We start from the raw sequence: 18,066 nt of genomic DNA, 5'->3' as shown, positions 1-18,066 counted from the left end.
CCTCCAGGCTTGTGCTGATGATCTTGTCTGCCGATCCTATAGTAAGCGGGGATGGCAGCAGCAATATCTTGTGCTCAGACTGGGTTTAGCCATGTTTCTGTGAGGAAAAGCAGTACCAGGGCGTCATTGTGCAGCAGGGCACACATATCTGGGGTGTATTTGTTGAGCAAGCAGTGTTAAATGGTAGCGGCAGTTTCAGTCGATAACCTTTCAAGTATTTGCCCGGCGGTAATCGCCTCTCATACCACTCGATAATTTACCAATAAAAGAGGCAGGCGCCGGAGACTGGAAGGCAGGAAACAAAGTTTTATTCCGTCGGAGCAGAACACATCAGATCAGACAGCAAGGTATCGTCACGAGGTGCTCTAACTGCATCTCTGAGACCTGGTCTCTTATACACTGGTTTATTGCTTTATTATACATAGTACATTCTTGAGATTCCCTTGATGTGCGGGGAAATATCCCCTGAAGCCCCGGCTCAGATCCGATCCCACACATGGTTACAGTAGAGGTTCCCACCCTACCCGCAGTGGGAGATGGCTATCGCGCAGCAGGGAATTCCGCTAATTCCCGGGGGTGTGGGCAACCGGCCGGGTCTCAGGGGGTAGGGGCTTTGATTCTACTGTAATCCCTTTGATGTGGGGTGTTTCCCTTACAGTAGGGGCAATAAACTGCATCCGCAGGGCTAGGTGATGGCCTGGGACCAGTTCGGAAATGGGGTGCAGAGGAAGGGGGTTGTCAAAGGAGAGGCATGACCATGTATGGGATGTCGGTCGGATGTGGTTCCGTAGCAGGGTCGCGCAGAAGGAGAGGGTTTATGGCCTGTATGAGAGAGCGGGGGTGGCCAGCGCGCGGGGGATGCTTGCAGCGCCAAGGGGACCGCGCTGGCGATTGACAATGAGTGGGGTGCCTAAAATGGCAGCCGTGCGTTCGCTGTGCGTGGTGCTGGGGAGGGGCAAGATGGCGCAGATAATGTTCAGTTTGCAAGCTAAATTTCCACAGTCCTCCCTTTTAACATATCTCGCCAGCTTGTCCGGCCAATATTCACCTTTGTTAGCCTTTCACTTACAGTATCGTCAATGTTCGTCACACATTTTAAAGATACAGAGTCTTCAGGGTAGGCAGGAGTAATCTGACACATTTGTACATTGTCTCATACAGTTTGATAAAGTAGGCGAGGAGGAAGTGCATTCAAAGTTGCAGTATAGTCGTGTACATGGCTGGTGTTGTATGAATGTTACTATAAAAAGTTACATTTTCTTAACTTCTCAGTGTACAGTCGGAAGTGATTGATGCAACATCATGAAAACTTGATAAGAAGATAGTTAATATAATAAGGTGGTTGGGAGAGGATTTTCAACTTTGACATGGGTTCTTCTTTCCAGTGTCCTTGTTTTATAAAGAGCTATCACTGGTAAGCTCTCATTGTTGTTCTTCTTTCGTTGGCACTGTTGAGCACCGGCGGTGGAACTAAGGTCCAGCTCAAATCCGATTTCTTCACGTGGCAGGGTGTGACCACTCACTGTTCTTTGATCACAGTCCTGTTCCTTAACACAGTTCACCACAGGTACTTTTGAGACAGGGTGCCGGCCTTTTGTTCCTCGGTAGTAGGTCAAAGTCATAGTCCAAATGAAAGAGGAAGAGAGAATGGGGTGGCATGGGATCGGATCAGAAATGCGGACCAAGGGGGGGCAGAATCTTTTCAGCACTGGGCCCATCAATCGGGCCCGACGGGTTGAGACTTCAGGCACGCTGGTCAGTGAGCAGGGGCCTCGATGTAGCCCTTCGCGCTCATCGTTCTGATAATGGTGTCTCGTCTCACACCCTTGTTGCTTCGTCGCTTCCCCCTTGGTCGATGTCATAGATGCTTTATGATCCGCAGCCAGACTGTGCGTCACGTCCGACCCCTCTCTTCCGATGGCTGCAGGTTATCCTTGAATAAGTTATAAGAAACGAAAGTCTTAGAGATCTTGGCAGGGAAGACATTTACATACTTCATTCTCTCTCCCAACCACTGAGTAGTTGCGGAAATGCTCTTATCTGTTACTACATGATTGGTGCCTATTAACTCTGATGTTAATGTGCGTGTTACTAATCTATTAATTACTGCTGTGGTGCAGGGTTCTGTGGGTGTCCCTGTCCATCGTCTGGCCTTCTAGGTGTCGGTTTCTGCGCCTTATAATACAAGGTTTGGTAATACCCGTAAGTGCGAGGTGCTACTGTCATGCGTTCATGAGTATCCTTTTCATACAGTAGGTGACCCTTTATCGGTTTAAAACAGGGCCATCAGCTGTTTCGTTCGGGATACTCTGAGACGGCTAGTATAGGGCTGGAGTTATCTCTGGGAGAACAGGGTGCTTTAGACTTTCTATTTCGGGCTAATTGGTCAGGGGTAATTCTGGGTGGTGGAGATGGTGTCCTTTAAGAACAAAAACCACTGACATATAGTCCCCGTGTTGAGGGTCAGATTGGGAGACATCAGTCGTCTTACCTGTCCTTTCCTTCTCAGCCGATTAGGCTTAATGTTTGTAAAAAGGAGAGGTAGTAACGTGGTAAAGTATGGTCGTTTTTGTTTCTGTCAATTTGTTCGAACACCACTGTGTTCAGGCCAATTATACACTTACCAAAGGGGTGTATGTCGTTAATTTATTCAAGAAGAAAAGAGGGCAAGAGAGAGCCTTTTGCGAGGGAGGGGGAGAGAGAGAGAGAGAGAGAGAGAGAGAGAGAGAGAGAGAGAGAGAGAGAGAGAGAGAGAGAGAGAGAGAGACGTGTGCATCAAGTAGGCTATTTTGGCATACATACGACACAAAACGAGAGAGAGAGAGAGAGATGGGTAAGATAATAGGCCACTTGGTGCACACACAACATGGAGTAGCATGGGTCTGTTCCAGGTAAGAAAACACAAGCGGGGAAAAGACATAAATTCGGTGATCACGTACACACAAATGCCGGATAGGGTGTGACAGTACATGCATCAAGACGGAGACTCAGGGCTGCGTCGAGCACGGGGACCTCTCCTTTCCTGTCCTCTATTCCTATGCATGCTGCGTACCTTCAGTATTTTGTAGTTCATCTTATGGGTTGTCTGACCCTTTATTCTCCTCCCTTTGATCGGTGGACGCGCACTTCAATCATACAATGACGCTCTCTTCAAGTGATCCGAACATGAAATGCATACACATTCATATCGTATAACCGTAGTACACACGCACAATCATATCATACAGTTTTTCATGTTCCCAATGGTGGTCTGTAATTTTACGCACTATCTCACAACGTTTGTCTATGTTTTCCCTGATATTGAACTTGGTGCGGTCCATGTCCACTCCACTCTTCAGTCGGAACTTCGTCGTGACCTAGAGAGGGGAAATAAGAGGGGAGGGGAGGTGCAGTATTCAAAATACCCCAGCGCGCGCAGACACGAAAGGTTCTACCTACCATGTACCAGGCTAGCCGCAGGGGTGGGTAATACCACGGACCTATTATTCTTTAGTTCGAGGCAAAGATGCTCTAGTTCATTCATCTCCTAAATTCGCGTTCCCTGGTCGTGCATGTATTTCTCAATTGGTCGTGTATTATGGCGCAGGATACCATACCTTGCATGCGACATATACCTTAAGTTATAGTTCATTATTGATTTGACAATTCTTGGAAAAAGGGCAGGCGTGATGGGTACAAATTCCGTTAAACAAAAAGATTTTTAGGCAAATTGTGTCTGTATTATCTGTATGCTTTCGCTTAGGAGTAACAATCATTTATTTAAAAGAAAAACCTTCAACAACCCAGATGATTAGTCATGACACTGATTTCGTAATTCCTTTTTAAGAAGCCCTTTATTTAAAACAATGTCAGTATGGAAGTACGGGCCTACAGCCGCCATAGACCGGCCACGGTGTGAGAGGCGTCGAGCAACATGAGCAACACTGGATTAACATAAAAATCGGTTCCCCCCTTTTCCCCACCATCATGTGTGTAAGCATCGCATACATATATATATATCTCTTTTTAACACAAATGTCACGTGACTGGAACGCCACAAGGAGTTGTAGGCCACTCCTACATCAGCGCCATCTTGGGGCGGGGTCGGGTCAGTGCACAGTCTAAGTCTTTCCATGAATTAGCTGTTGAACCAGAATTCCTTTCGGTAGTTCGAGAACTTTCGTTAGCGTCAACTTTGCGTCAGCATGGCGTCACTACAACCTTGTAGCAATGCCATGGTTCGTTCTTAGGGCGGGGCAGCAGGCGGGTTCTTCCGCCGACGCTCTACTTTCTCACTGCACCAAGCGGAGGCAAGGCGGCTGCCGCCCGGGGGCAAAAGAGCAATGGCGGTGGTTTTGTCCTTACCGGAAGTCCGCAGGAGTCGAATGTCAAATGACTCCAACCAATTCTGCAAGGCTGAGGGGAGCGTTCTGTCAAGGGTGGGGCCCATGCCCTAGCAAACAAGCTTTCGAGTCCAGAATTGTCTCACGGTGGGCCAGGCCTGGAACCGGAGGGGTCAACCGCCGGAGTTCAATGGCAGCAGTAGCAGCAGCTCTTCGGTACGGCTATCGGAGAGGGGCCAACAGCAGCTACAGCGGCAGTTCAGATGGTATTGCCACCGGAGTGGTTCCAGTAGCAGCGACAACAGCAGTTCGGATGGTATCACCATCGGAGTGGGCCCCTACTTACTTGGCTGCGGGGGCCCACTCCCCGCGTCGGGTGCTAGCGGCAGTCTTGGTGAACCCTGTGCCTGGGTGGTTGCCTGGCGGTCGCGTGCAGGGGTGCCGGCTCAGCCGAACGGCGAATGAAGTGGCAGGGCGCAACTCAGCTGGCTGACGTGTGAAAGATGCGGTTGGGGTGCCCTCATCTGCTGGCGAGCCTCCACCTGGGGAGGTGGGGGAGGCCCGTCCGCATCGCCTCCCCCCGCCAGGGCACCCTCCGTTATTGAAGGAAGAAGTGAAAGCGGAAAGGCCCGCACAGCGTGGCGGGCTCCGCCTTGGTGTTGCCAGAACTTCGGCGCTTCGTATAGCCTCCGGCCTATTCGCACAATCGCTCGCCACTGATGTCAATGGATTTTTGCATGGCTTTTATAGCCCAAAGTCAACTAAGAGGGACCGCCCAAAACAGGCCAATGTTGCAATTTCGAGGAAGGAGAGGCGAGGACGGTGTCACGTGGACGTTAAGGCTTTGGGATGGAGGTTGCAGCAGACTGTCATGTAAATAGTTGTTTTAAAATGTGTTTTAACCTGTTTACCCTGTTGGTGTGTTTGTTATATCCTATAAGTTATTAAAATGTTATAACTACATTACTTCGTTGGAGTGTTTGTACATATTTGTAGTCTGATGACGAGCACAAGGAGGTTACTGTGCAATCGGAAAAATAACATAGCCCAATTGTGCGCGATCTAGCCCTAGTTTGGTGACGTCGATGGTGGGTGTCAGCAGGCTTCCGTTTGTGCGGGATTTTGTCATGCTTATTGGGCGGGGTGGGCAGTAGGGCAGACATGTTTAGGTAGCGAGAGTAATGGAGTCGGGCTACCTCGCGGTCGTCTCGACCGTGAGCTTGACTCCTTCCCTTGGTTTCATATGTGCCACAAAGGGCTAACTCCTAGCGTTATTTTAGTTTTTGTAAGGTCAAAAAGGATCCTACCAGTGCCTTTACTATCTTGTCGATTCCTGTTCGTTCATCCTTAGTTAATCGATTCATTCTGGTGGACTCTTTCTTTCCTATCTCATGGTCGTCTAGCGTTGTAGTCGACGTTGGGTTCGGCACAAGAGGCTCAGCCGGCGCGGAGGCCGTGAGGGCCGAGGCCCCTGTACTGCTTTCGCTCGTGTTCGGGGGTTGTGGGTGTTGCACTACTGATTGGGAGGGTGCATACGGAGGGGGCATGTAAATGATCGGGGGACCTAACAGTAATTCGTCATTCGTTCGCTGCTTGGAGGACAACTCAGGGTAGAGCAAAGAAGGGGTCCTAACAGCGTACTGGCCTGAGGTTTCGGGCTCCTGTCTTAGTTTAGTTTCCCTTCTCTCCTTTATGTCTTCTTCTAACTTTCTAGCGGCAAGGTGAGCTGCCTTTCGTAATTCCTTTTCTGCTTTTACTTCTTCCCTCTTTTTCCGTTGCGTCGCTTCTTTGCGCCACATGCCAATACTGTCAAGCATAGTAGGCGTCGTTTTATTGCTACGCAGAGCTACTTCTAGCGCTTCTATCTTGCGGTCGTCGAAGGATCCCATCAGTGGCCACTGACTTTCGGGGTCCTTCTTGGTATATTTATGCCACAGCTTGCTATAAGCTACGGCGACTAGTCCATATTTAGTGAACATGTCCTTATTAGGGGTGCCTTCCAGTGGAGCCGGGTGGTTCACCTCTAATAAGCGGTCCGGGCAGAACCAACTACCAATCAGTGGGGAGAAGATAGGCATGACGGGTTTCAACGGGGACAAAAGTCAGCACTACCTATCTTTTCACTGCTTGCAAAGACTAGACAGAATATCTCTATTCTTCGTTATTTGTAAGCAGAGAATACCTCCAAAGAACCAATATCGAACAACTAGTGTTCGGACAATCAATCAATCAATCAATGGGGAGATAAAGATAGGCACGACGGGTTTCAACGGGGACAAAAGTCTGCGTTACCTACCCTTCACTATTTGCAAAGACTAGACAGAATATTCCTATTCTACGTTATTTGCAAACAGAGAATATCTCAAAAAGCACTATTCTTCAAAACAATCAATGTTCGGACAATCAATCAATGGGGAGATAAAGATAGGCACGACGGGTTTCAACGGGGACAAAAGTCTGCGTTACCTACCCTTCACTATCTGCAAAGGGAGAGAGAGAGTATTTCTACTCCTCCCCGTTTGTAGACAGCGAATATCTCAAAGAGAACAATCAATGAGCAATACTAGTATTCAAACAATCAATCAATTATTTCGCACTTTTGTCGTATTTCACGACCTTACCCGGACCGCGTGGACAGTTTCTCGTCTTCCGCCTCCAGCGCCCGATCGTCCTCTACTCTCCGTATTTGCCGCGGCACTCCTGATGGTTCCCAGTCAGGACCGTAGATCACTCGAGAGAGGTCTGCTCGGAACCAGTGAAGTTCGGATGATCGGCTGCCAGACGAGGGTCTATTGGGCAGGAGCTCTCCCGATCGTTGCAGTCGTTCACTCTGTCGTCGGGACCTCTCCCACTGGATCCACGTGTCGCTGATGGGCCCCACGTTTGGGACGCCAATTGTTAAATGGTAGCGGCAGTTTCAGTCGATAACCTTTCAAGTATTTGCCCGGCGGTAATCGCCTCTCATACCACTCGATAATTTACCAATAAAAGAGGCAGGCGCCGGAGACTGGAAGGCAGGAAACAAAGTTTTATTCCGTCGGAGCAGAACACATCAGATCAGACAGCAAGGTATCGTCACGAGGTGCTCTAACTGCATCTCTGAGACCTGGTCTCTTATACACTGGTTTATTGCTTTATTATACATAGTACATTCTTGAGATTCCCTTGATGTGCGGGGAAATATCCCCTGAAGCCCCGGCTCAGATCCGATCCCACACATGGTTACAGTAGAGGTTCCCACCCTACCCGCAGTGGGAGATGGCTATCGCGCAGCAGGGAATTCCGCGAATTCCCGGGGGTGTGGGCAACCGGCCGGGTCTCAGGGGGTAGGGGCTTTGATTCTACTGTAATCCCTTTGATGTGGGGTGTTTCCCTTACAGTAGGGGCAATAAACTGCATCCGCAGGGCTAGGTGATGGCCTGGGACCAGTTCGGACAATGGGGTGCAGAGGAAGGGGGTTGTCAAAGGAGAGGCATGACCATGTATGGGATGTCGGTCGGATGTGGTTCCGTAGCAGGGTCGCGCAGAAGGAGAGGGTTTATGGCCTGTATGAGAGAGCGGGGGTGGCCAGCGCGCGGGGGATGCTTGCAGCGCCAAGGGGACCGCGCTGGCGATTGACAATGAGTGGGGTGCCTAAAATGGCAGCCGTGCGTTCGCTGTGCGTGGTGCTGGGGAGGGGCAAGATGGCGCAGATAATGTTCAGTTTGCAAGCTAAATTTCCACAGCAGGTGTTCAGGAGCATGCATGTGAGTGTGGAGTGGTGTGCGGGTGGTGGCTGGTTGGTGTATCTGTGGTGGCTAGTTGGGTGGGCTGCTGTTTGTGTGGGAGTGGTGAAAGTTGGGAAAGGAGCATGCATGAGAACCTGCAAGAGTTGCAGTTTAAGTTCTCTTCCGCGTTGTGCAGAAAAGTGCAGCAGTAGTGCAGCGAGAGGCAGCTGGGGTTAAGGGCATGGAAGGATGCAGCAGTGTAGCAGTAGATATTTATTTAATAAATTTTTTTCGTTGTGTCTTTTTGTGTATTGTTCTGAGGTTTGAGTAGTAGACATGTCTTAGGCCATGTTCCTCAGCTACCATTAGTGATTTAGTGTGTTGGGGGGGGGGGGGAGCTAAGAAAGTCAGACATCTATACACTGCTGGTATTAGCCGTGCCAAATAATTTCCTGGTGTAAATCCTAAAGGTTAAATGCTACAAAATCATCAGTTATGATGATTAGTTGTTTCTGATTGAATCAAGCAACGCACTCTTCAAGACCAGAGCAGCTTTTTGTCTTCCTGCCTTTTTCATTCGTGACCCTCTCAGTCATTTGCTTGCAATATACTGGCACACCGCCATGCTTTTCATCTGACTGGAGCTGCGACCACTGAACTCTGCCCCTGATGAGCTACCTTCAATATGTGGTCCCCGATTGGTCCAGTAATCAGATCCAGGCATATTCTCCTCCCAACGCCCTCACGTATTCTTCCCTGGCAAACCTGAATTATTTCTCCCAAGTAGCCTGCCCCTACTCTTCCATGAGCATCTCTGCAGGAAGCCTTCTCTAATGCTCACTCACTGAGCGATCGCTGTTTCTCCCACAACAGCTGCCGCTGACTCTGATATCAGGAAACTCGAGCCAATGCACAGCCTCACCTCTCTCTGAGTTGATGTGGAGACCAGTGGATCATATTCTGTGCATTATCTGTTTCATGCTTTACTCCACCAGGACATACTGAGTCAAATATTAATCCTAGGAGTAAAAAATGGTATCCTTCCCACTGCCGGACTGCAAACCAATCTCAGCCCCACCGTGCAGGAGGCCGTGACTGGAAAGAGTCTTGGAGACATGAGTGGGCCATGACAGACCATCTTGTTCTCAGAGCAGCCCCCCAACCCGCAGCCCACAAGGAAAATGCCAGCGTGGCACAATGACCCGTCCAACCCTCCTCCTTCCAAAATGATGGCCAGTGTTCTGAACACTCCTGCCTACATCCGTGCTGCTTCTTGCATAGTCGAGAAACTTTGTTTTGTTTCTCTAGGAGCAAACAAGTATCTTTAAAGTAAATATTTTCCCAGGATTCCAAGCGTTTACCATATGTTTATGGTTAGTCAATAGGCTGGGAGTTTGGTGTGATAGTGTTCAGGGGTGGACTGGGAACAGCAACCAGTCCTGGCATATTGCTGTTCGACCGGCCCTGGGAGCGGGGTGTGGGTGAGGGTGCTAGCAAGAAGCACCGCTTCCGTGTTTTTTTTACCGGGGGTGATATTGGAGCAAACCAGCCCCCAGTGACAAAACAGAACCCCACGGTTACAAAACCACCCCCCACCCATCCGACCCACCAGGGAAATGCCTGGTGCCTGCTACGGCCAATCCGCCCTGATAGTGTTTCTCATTTGCTTTTCAGGAGCTTGCTCACTTCATTAACGTTAGAACAGGTGTTTTCATTTCAGTATGTTAATTTGTTAGAAAATGATCGTATTAGTTTGCTCACCCTAAATGCAGTGGGGTAAGGACTGGTTGTGTTTATATACTGTTTACGTCTGGCTAACGATGAAAAAGGCGATACAGAATGATGATGATAACTTGTTTATTACTTCATGCTTCATACAACAATCCTGCCATGTCCAAGGTCTCTTAACAGTAGAGGTACTATTTCCCAATAAAATCTTACTCAATTTGCTGACTTCCAAGAGGATGTAAGGCCGAGTAAGCCTGGCAGGAATTCGAACTCAAGAATTGTAGATCACCACGTTTCAGCAAGGAGGGCCCGATTCACAAAGGGACTTCCATGTAGTAAAGTTGCGAGTGCTGAATCGCTGCATTGGGGTGGAATCGCTGTACGGCGCAGTGTAGAGAGTGTGGCGTGCGCAGATTCTGCCCCAGGTCGGCTCTTGTAACATTACTACACGTAAGTCCCTTTGTGAATCGGCCCCCAAGTGTTCAACTCAATGAACCATTTTGCCACCTTTATTACAATAGACATACTTTATGAACAATGGGTTCTTGCTATAGTGGTGCTAACCCAATTATTTATTTTGTCCAGATCTGGACCCTAAAATGAACAAATATTAAACATAAATGTAGAAGAGTCCAAAGAAGAATGTACACAATTTTATAAAGCCATCCAGGCTGGATGCTAAATAGGGCTTAAGATGTCATATGTTCAAAAGCTAGAAGCAGTACAAATCTGGGGCAGAGGTGTTTGTGCGATAACAGAGTCAGACCATAGTTTCTCCCTCATTTTGGCCATTTTCAAGTTCAAGTGCACAAAAGCATTAGAAAAGCAGAAGGACTGGGTGGGGCCAAGAAGCAGGGCTGCAGCACCTATTATCAGCATAGCTTTGGAACACAACTGACAGTGACCCGGTGAGGGGTTGCTTGCTGTAATGACAGCTCAGCCGAGCTGCAGGCTGGAGTGAGAGGCGCCCCTGGGTACTGCTTCGTTGCAAGAAAGCTGCTTAGCCTGATTCACTCAGTCACTCTCCTGTACCTGCCATGCATGAAAGCTACAAGTACCTACATGTTAGAGTAACAAACACAGAAAGTAAATGAGGTGTGCAATTAAACAGAGAACCTGATGTAATGACACACAGTCTAACAAGAAATGTTTGTTAGTTTTAGAGGGACATTGCCAGGATACAAACAGAGGGAGTGAGGAGAGATTTCAACTTGCTTACCTTAGCTTGCTTCAGGATTGGTGAAAGAACATGAATAAAAGGGACTGATTCTTAAAGAAATTCGTGAATCTGCCCCAACGCATTTACAAACTTGCATGGGTGCAGATCTGTAACTTTCAGGAATTCGCAAAGCTTATAGAAGTATGCCTGGAAACCTGTGAGTATCACAGGTTTCCAGCATAACCTTAAAAAACCTTTGTGAATGCTACTTTAGCATGCAAAACTATACATCCATATATTTTGGCATGAAAAAAACCCATAAAGTGTTCACAACATACTTTGCACTCCTGTCCCCTAATGCCAACTTATCAAAAATCTTTGTGTGGATATAACCAACTTTTCTGAATTTGAGAAGTGAGTTTGCACTTGTAAATAAGGCCATTTTTGTGAATGAATGTAACTTTGATACCCAGGTCCAACGATTACTATTTAATTTACTTTGATTATAAACCAACACTTTAACTATTTAGGCTTTCCCTGAAGAGATTTCCCTTTTAGGTCAAGACTGCCAGACAGTGCAAGGTGTCTGGTTGCAAAGGACCAATTGTGGGTTTACCAAGAACCTATAGAGGCTTAGAGCCTACCCATAGCTTGCTATTGGTTGGATTTATGATCAATTGCACTTGTTTGCTTCTTATATCATTGCTTTACTTGTCCATCTAGTCTTTGTCCCTCCCCTGGAACATAGCCTCTTTACTATCCTCTTGACTGGCTGACCTGTGTCCTTCCACTGCTCACCTTTGGGGAACTACAACTTTGTTTTTGGTTAAGCACTCCATTAGAGGGCATGTGTTTTCCAGCTCTCCCCCTCTTGCGTTTCTCACCTCTGCCCCTAAAATACACACTCTATCTCTCGTTTCTGCTTGCTCTCTCCCTCCCATGCTTGCTCTATCTCGCCCATGTACTTCTCCCCTACAGGCCCCTCACACACAGAACTCTTTCATTCCTCACACACACTCGTTGGTGTTTAACATTTAGCCCTTTGCCTACTCAATAGTTGCTCCACCGCTTCTCTTGTTATTCAGCACAGACTTTATTTAAAAGGTGTACTGTATACGTTAGTGACCGAGGGGGGTGCTCATTGAAGAATATCATGACCCTGTCACCAGCTTCACAGACAAGAAAAGACACTTGTGAGCAGGGTTCTCAGTGGTGCCTCGGGTGAGGTTTATTGAAGTTTCTTTGCAGCAACTGAGGGGAGACTACAAGAAGCATTTACCAATTGTAATGTTCTAAATATTCCACATTCACAAATGTTTCTGGCCAGCAGCACCTCAGCTTATAAACACATCCGTTCAACATCATATGCACATTGTCTGTGTTTATTTCCCACATAATCATGAGATTAAAGGCTCCACGAGAAGCCGACAGTCACCACTCCTCCCTGCTCCTTATGTCAGTTTCAGCATTTGGGGGCATATTTACCAGGGTATTGCACCATCAGACAGAGCATCACTTTTTCTGACACTCTGGTGGCGCAAAGCCCTGCTCTATATTTACAAGGCGGTGCTAAGCCTTGTACATATGGCCCTCCTCACCGCAGTTTTTTGTGACAAAGGAGCGTGCAATGGGTGTTGCTGTGGGCGTTCCCACACAACACTCATTGCTCTTTGACCCTGCCCCAGATTTACAAGGATCTGTAAATCTGAGGCAGTGCCAAAAACTTAAGCCTTTAAAAAGGAAAAGACATGCAATTGATGGACGGGTGTACTCGGGTGAATGTATGACATTGTTCTGCATTCTGTCCATCAACTGTTGTTTTTGCATTTGTCACCCCGAGTGGGAAGGGTATGCCCAGACGTGGGTCCCGTGCTCTCCATGCCACTGGAATCAAGCTATCCTGGCTGAAGAGGGATGAAACCCTGAAACCGGTCCTAGGATGCTTGTTTCCAGTCAAGGGAGGACCTGGCTTGGCAGTTCGGGCTTGACTGTTCCCATGAGGCACAGGGTCAAGACCGATTTGCATATGGCTGGGTTCAAACAGGAACGGCATGGTGAGCAAACAAACGATAGATTTAGGGCAAGATCTCTGTACTGGGGTGAATGTATGACACTGTTCTGCATTCTGTCCATCAACTGTTGTTTTTGCATTTGTCACCCCGAGTGGCAAGGGTATGCCCAGACGTGGGTCCCGTGTTCTCCACGCCACTGGAATCAAGCTATTCTGGCTGAAGAGGGGTGAAACCCGAAAACGGTCCTAGGATGCTTGTTTCCAGTCCAGGGAGGCCCTGGCTTGGCAGGTCGGGCTGGACTGTTCCCATGAGGCACAGGGTTACGATCGATTTGCATATGGCTGGGTTCAAACTGGAACAGGCAGGGTGAGCAAAAAAACGATGGATTTAGGCCCAGATCTCTGTACTGGGGTGAATGTATGACATTGTTCTGCATTCTGTCCATCAACTGTTGTTTTTGCATTAAAAAAGGCGGTGTTAAAGTTGTGCAACAAGGAGAAATACTTTTATTACTCCTCGTTTTTTGCTCTTTCTATGTGTGCTGCATTATGCAGCACACATAGCAGGGGTAAAATGCCATTAATTAATGTTTTTGTGCAGGAAGGTGTTCCTTCCTGCACAAACATAATCATCCCTGCACCGCAGGCACCCTTGCACCCTCATGCAAGGGTGCCTGCACTGGCGCTGGACAGCTTTTTTAGTGCCGGTGGAAGGGAAACCACAGGAGTGTGCCATATTCTTGTAAATAAAGCACATCCTGCATTTCTTAAATGACACAGCACAGCACAACTAAATTGCTTGCAGCACCGCACTGTGCCATTTAATTGTAAAGGTAAACAACATTTACCACAAAACTTTTTGCCCGCAGGGAATCACAATGCGGTCGTTACAACGACCGCGTTGTGATTCCGCAAACCATTACTCCGCAAGTCGAAACAACGACTTGCGGAGGGGGGGGAAGGTGTTGGATTCAAAATCCAACACCTTCCCGTGTGTCCGCACAGACTTGAGTTGGAATAGTAAATTATACTATTCCAACATCCAGCGCCCCCCTCCGTAAATCGTTCTTACGATTTGCGGAGTAAAGGTATGCGGAATCACAACGCGGTCGTTATAACGACCGCGTTGGGATTCCCTGCGGACAAAAAGACTGCAGGATTTTGAGACATATTCCCGGCATCTTCAGCTTCTCACTTGCCCATTATATAACACACTATCCTAGGTTTTCGGCTGCCAAAAATTATGGGACAGTTGATGCTTTGAAAGTAGAAATTTCTTTTGGCGCCCATCAGTTAAAGTGGACTTTGCCAACACTAGTTGCATCTCTGTGAAGCTCCTTGCTTTTATTTCAACCCTTGAGGACATAGAAAATCTATACACCACTCCCACCCCACAGTGCTTAAACTTTGATAAAAACGATCAATGATTGAAGTGCATAAAGAACTGTGGCATCTGTGCTTATGAGAGAGGTGACTAAAAAGAACAAAATACTCTGTTTCACCTCCAAGTAAATTCATACAAAATATAACGCACACACCTTAAATGGAAAATACATACAGGTTAAAGTAAACATTGGGAAACAACTGGTCTTTAACAGTATGATACTCCATTGGTTAATTAACCTTATCCAGATGTGGGCGTGTGTAATGATTCACAGAACTGGATCATGGTTGGAGCAGTGAGGTATAGTGACGTGCATTTATAGCACTTCAAAGTCCCAATCTGTGCCTGAAAGCACTGTGAATATGCAAATCATGATTTTACAATAGTATTACAAAAGTATTATTCGCAGTATAAGATAGACTGTCGCACAATGTGCAATGAGATTTATTATTTAATAGGAAACAAATGCTTTCCAAATATATTTTTTAGTAATGCACAATCAGACTGTATCTAGTGCAAACCCTTTTTTAAGTCAAGCCTACCAGGCAGCTGTCTGGTTGCAAAAGAGCTATTGTGGGCTTACTAAGAGCTCACAGAGGTTTACAGCCCGCCTATTGCTTATCAGTGGTTGGCTTTACTGTCACTCTGATTTGGTTTCTTTATTATTCAATGGTTTTCACTATCCCAGCTTGTCCATCTTGTCTTTGTTCCTCCCCAGGAGCATAGCCTCTTTACTGGCTGGCTTCTATCCTTCCGTTGTTCACTCTTAGGGGACTACTTTTTCTTTTTGACTTAGCATTGGATGGCAGACTGGTGCCTCCCTTTTGTGCTGCAATATCTGTCTTGTGTGCTTCTTCTCCTAGACACATTTCCTTGTGCTCTGTGTTGCTTTCCCCCTCATTTGTTTCTCCCTTGTACTCTGTGTAGCTTCCCCCTCTTGTTTTTCTCCCTGTGTTGCTTCGCCCTCATTTGCTACTTTTTTGCTTCCACACCAGTTGCATGTTGCTTCCCACACCGCCTGCTCCACTTTGCTCCCACCTTAGAACAATTAAAAAAAAGATGTATGTGTCATTTCATAGGCACACATGCCTGGTGAAACATATACGCACCTACAAAATTATGTGACTGGCCACGTCATTGTGCTTTTTAAAAATGTATTTATTTTTATTTATTTTAACTTTTGGCTACATTGTACAACATCTTGCTGATGCTGTACATCATCGACAAAAGGCATTGTAAAAGCCAATAGGTCCCCAAGATGAAATCTATTGGCGTTGTCAATGGTTGTTTCTACAGCCATCTGAAAATATTTCTGTAGAATTGTAGAGATATTTCTTAGGATCCAGACTGCCTTTGCCCATTGGCAGGGATCTGTACCTAATGGGGCAGTCCTGATGATGTGTTCTTACTAAGGGAATGGATTCAGAGATCCTTTTGTTATTTCTGAAATTTACAATGTACCGATCATGCGGAAGAAATGCAAATCTAATTTAATCTAATCTAATGAAAATTGATGTCAGTGTAAGGTAAGAGGCCTAAAGCCCTGGTTTATTATCTGGGGATTGCTAAATCCAGCAGCCGGAAACGTCTGCCCATCGTTTTCAGCGAAGCTCTGAAGTTAAAGGGACTATTTCCCTGCTTGCCCCCAGAGGCTGCAGACAGGCAGCGGTTTCTCCTCACAGATTATAGCGTTGCAAGAGCATACTATTGGCAGTATGCGCTATGTAAATATGATTGACATAACCAAACATTATAAAGGAAGAATGTGCCAAGCCAGGCCAGCACCAACGCTGTTACATGTCATTTTGCCTACTGTTCTAAATCCTACAATATGGGGAGGGGGTGGATTGTCTTTCTAAACAAATAAAATCATTTTAAACCCATGGATGCTAAAGCCATTAACATATTACAATATAGATGTATTCAGACTTAGAGCAGGATACATTGCCATGGGAACTTGTATTTTCCCATTGAGAAACGGACCCAGTGACGCGAGCAGATATGGTGACAATGGAAAAGAAAGAAACACAAAAATGTCTTTTTGGAAATAATAACTTCACTAGCATCACTAGCATCATTCTCCTGGCATAAAATTAAGAGATCTAAATAAATAGTTTGTCAATCATCACTTGAAAATAGATAGAGTTCACTTGTTGACTGGTATCTCCAATAGCTGGCAAATGAATGGCGTGTCTGGGTTGGAAAGATGCGTAGTTTGCAGAGCAAATTCTTGACAATCACTGGGGGTAACCCCAGCTTGCGATAGATTTGACAGCCCCGAGCTTGTCGCCCAATCGTTGGTGCTTTACCAAGCTCTTAAGGTTGGTTTGCTTTTGTTTTTATAATGCAAATGAGAAAAAAAAACTATTGGATCCTATGTGGCAACTCTGCTATTACATTTTTGTCACATAAGTCATTAGTTTGCAAACTATACATTTTATAGTATTTACTTTTTTGAAAAATCGGAATGTTGCCTAACATTTTAGGACCTACCTTCATGACTGAGACCCTCATTAAAACTTGGGGCGAGAAAGCAAAAGGCACACAATTCATGCACGGAATGCAGGACAAATCAAAACATTCACCCCCAGTCAAGAGATCTGGGTTTAATCCATCATTCTTTTGCTCACCATGCCACCCCAGTTTAGACCTGGCCATATGCAAATCTGTCTTGACCCTGTGCCTCATGGGAACAGTCCAGCCCGAACTGCCAAGGCAGGTCCTCCCTGGACCGGAAACAAGCATCCTAGGACCAGTTTCAGGGTTTCACCCCTCATCAGCCAGGCTAGCTTGAATCCAGGTGCACCGTGAGCCCGGGGCCTGGGCATACCCGGCGCACTTGTGGCGAGAAAGCAAAAGACATGCATTTGATCGACAGAATACAGAACAAATCAAAACATTCACCCCCAGTCAAGAGATCTGGGTTAAATCCATCATTCTTTTTTTCACCATGCCACCCCAGTTTAGACCTTGCCAGATGGAAATCAGTCTTGACCCTGTGCCTCATGGGAACAGTCCAGCCCGAACTGCCAAGCCAGGTCCTCCCTGGACCGGAAACAAGCATCCTAGGACCGGTTTCAGGGTTTCACCCCTCATCAGCCAGAATACCATGAATCCAGTTGCACAGTGAGCCTAGGACCCACTTCTGGGCATACCCGGCGCACTTAGGGCGAGAAAGTAAAAGACACACAATTGATGGACGGAATGCAGAACAAATTAAAACATTCACCCCCAGTCAAGAGATCTGGGTTAAATCCAACATTCTTTTGCTCACCTTACCACCCCAGTTTACACCTGGTCATATGCAAACAGGTCTTGACCCTGTGCCTCATGGGAACAATCCAGCCCGAACTGCCAAGCCAGGTCCTCCCTGGACCGGAAACAAGCATCCTAGGACCGGTTTCAAGCTATCCTGGCTGATGAGGGCTGAAAGCCCGAAACCGGTTCTAGGATGCTTGTTTCCAGTCCAGGGAGGACCTGGCCTGGCAGTTTGGGCTGGACTGTTCTCTTTGTCTACTGGGGTGAATGTATGACATTGTTCTGCATTCTGTCCATCAATTGTTCTTTTTGCATTTGTCACCCTGAGTGGGACGGGTATGCCCAGACGTGGGTCCTGTGCTCTCCATGCCACTGGAGTCAAGCTATCCTGGCTGATGAGGGTTGAAAGCCCGAAACCGGTCCTAGGATGCTTGTTTCCAGTCCAGGGAGGACATGGCCTGGCAGTTCGAGCTGGACTGTTCCCAATGGGCGCAGGA

This window comes from Triturus cristatus, chromosome 7 (assembly GCF_964204655.1).
Source record: "Triturus cristatus chromosome 7, aTriCri1.1, whole genome shotgun sequence".
Lineage (NCBI taxonomy): Eukaryota > Metazoa > Chordata > Amphibia > Caudata > Salamandridae > Triturus > Triturus cristatus.
Note: the sequence above shows the minus strand (reverse complement) of the source record.